This window comes from Diuraphis noxia, unplaced genomic scaffold (genome assembly GCF_037042655.1).
Source record: "Diuraphis noxia isolate RWA-SAM2 unplaced genomic scaffold, SU_Dnox_SAM2 contig0004, whole genome shotgun sequence".
Taxonomy (NCBI): Eukaryota; Metazoa; Arthropoda; class Insecta; order Hemiptera; family Aphididae; genus Diuraphis; species Diuraphis noxia.
In genome coordinates, this window is record NW_028301714.1 from 63,917,374 (window position 1) to 63,920,524 (window position 3,151).

Genomic DNA, 3,151 nt, shown 5'->3' on the forward strand with positions numbered 1-3,151 from the left:
TTATGTGTGTAATTTAAAAAATATGTACCTATATCTATCCATTACTTTGAACTTTACATATTTGTCTTCACGCAAAACTCATCAATTTTAATTGAAAAAGAAATTTTTGGTGTACCTAATTTATAGGATAATTCTAGTATGATCTATGTATGAGATTGGCCTAGGATCTTATTATATCTCAACATAAAAATAAAACTTAATAAAATTGTTTTATTTTATGTCTTTCATTAGAAAATAAAAATGCTTTAATATTTAATATTGATGAGGGTTTCTGGTAGAAAATTGTATTTTATGACCATGTTTCATTTTTGTTATTTTTCCTACAATCTACTGTCTTACTAATAGCTAATAATAAGAGTAATATAAATAAACTATATGAAGTAATATCTGACGTACCATTTTTGCTCAGAATCATATTTTCCTTCGCATTGATTTAACATGCAATTCAAATTGAATACATCCATTAAATTAATGACTGATAAGGTGCCTACATTCAAAACCCACGATACAATAACAGAGTGACTTCTCTGGTTTTTATATAATTGTCCACTTACACAGGTGTTACATTTCAGGATTCTTCATTATGACAAAACCAATATGACATAGTACCTATATTTAATCAATGATAATGGTGTTTCCATTTTGAACTTAACTTTAGTACCTAAGTTAATTTCCTGATTAATTAATTATTAGATTTAGACATACATAAATTGCTTAAAATAGGTACCATATTGTATACATTTGTTTTTCAAAAATAATCATTTATGTTAAAAATAAAAATAGAGTTGCTGCTAAATACATTTTAAAATTATATTTGTTCGTGTAATTATGTTTAAAAAATATTAATAATTAGTTTAATAATGAAGTATAGGATTTAATTGTACAAGTTTTAACATTTTGCAAAGGATATGTTCTTATATGGTGGATATAGGATATATAATTATCCACCTTGCTTGGATTTCTTTCATTGAATACCTTATTATAACTCGTTAGGAAACCCATCAAAAATGTACATTGGCTCAAATGAAAATTTAAAGGGACATGTAAATTGTATAACTTTATTAAAGAGTCATTTTTTTAAGTCATAAAATTGTTATGTCTAAGCTGTATACTGCCAACTGGATAGGTAAGTTTATGTGTTAACTAGGATCAAATTGTTTTTATTTTTAAGAAATTTTCATCATAATTCCATAATTCAGGGTAAGTGTCATAAGATTTTTCCAAATAGCCATATACGTATAACTATAACCTATGTACAGATTATTTATTATTTCAAAATAATAATTATGTCTTATGTGTTATAAAGTGGGACGGGTACAGTTTTCCCGATTTTGATAACAACTGATAACATCGAACCTGATAAGAACGAAAAAAAAAGGCTCTTGCCAACCTATAAAAGTTAGCACAAATCCGAATTCCCGCATCGTTAACCAGCAATTATATAAAAAATAAAAATATCAGTTTAATACCAATAGTGATTTTTCGAAAAATTCATACCAAGAAATTTAGTCTTCTATAAAATAAAACCCTGTTTAGTTATATTTTAATCAGTGAAGTTAGGCTTTAATCATTATACATTTAAATTTTATTTTAATTCATTGATCAATGTCCAATTATCTTAAAATTATTTTAAACTTTATATTATGATTTAGATTCATTTTATAAGCAATTTGGCTTTTAAAATCGTACTAAAGGTTACCATTGTATTATAATATATTATATTATTATAATATTGTAATCTTTTGATTGAAGTGCAGCTAATATTAGAGAATGTATTTAAACTTACTGAGCTATAATAATTAAATTGTGTATGCAAATTTGAATATGCCAAACAAAACTAATTACTATTTAGTCATATTTATTAGAAATGTATATAATTTATTTTAATTTTTAAAAACATAATTAACTATGGTAGTGTAAAAATATTATTAAATTCTTCATAGGCTTAAATTATGGATTACATATTTTGTTAATCAGTGGTTGAATTGGTAAAATAAATAAAGGTGGGCTCTAAATGAAGTTTAACAATTAAGCTAATCAATTTAATAGTAACCCTATTCCTTGATGAATATAATAATGGGGTACGCTTTAATTTGAAGAAAAGATGAAGAGTAGCTCAGTCCCTCCCGCGTCCTCCCCCAATTCAACCACAGTTGTTAATTAAATAAAGGTAGCATAGCCAAATAGAAAAAATTTAGTAAAACAATATATTATAGTATTCATACATCCAGTAATTGAATTTTCATGAAATACATTTTATTTGTTTATTTGTAACTTTATAATAACATACATTTTTGTGTGATAAACTATTCTATTTATTTATTTATTTAATAGATATCAAACGTTAAAATAATTTTTGCTGTATTGATAAGTAACAATAAAATTGTTAGTAATTTCTTATATGTTAATAGTTTTTAAAATATTTTATAAACAAAATTATTTTTTGAGACAAGTATTTTTGTAGATAATAGGTATAATAACTATAATATAAATATAATTTAAATTATAAACTAAACTTGTAATAGGTGTTGTTTATATTATAACAAAATGGTAAATTGCTATGTGCTACAAGCAGTTTTTTTTACTTATTTATCAAATTTATAATAACTATAATATTTATGTACATATTCTTATTGTGTAAAATTGTTAACATAATATGAATTATAGGTATCATGCTTTTTTTAGTTGGTAAAAAAATGAAAAAAATGATATTTATTTTCTTTAAATTTTATATACTGAGTTATATTTTTAATTGTTATATAAATTATATAGGTATTGTATTTTCTTTATAATATTACCACAGTAATAATATTATTACATTGTAAGTAATTATTTTTATTGTTTTACGTAAAATCATATTTTGTTTTAAATACGAGTATTTAATATTTTCAAAGTGTTACATTTAATTACTTTTCTAATTGTTATCTAGTGTTATATATTTTATTTTCCTTGTACTATTCCCTAAAGCGATATTAGATATTAAGTATTTATTTTGATTTTTTGTAATAAATCATATTTGGGTTTTTTAACATTTTTAAATTATTACATTTAATTAATTATTATGTTGTGTTCCTGGTAATTTGTTTGCCTATACACTGTTACATAGGTGGTAACTATAATATAATACTGCATGTACAAAATCTATTAGCTT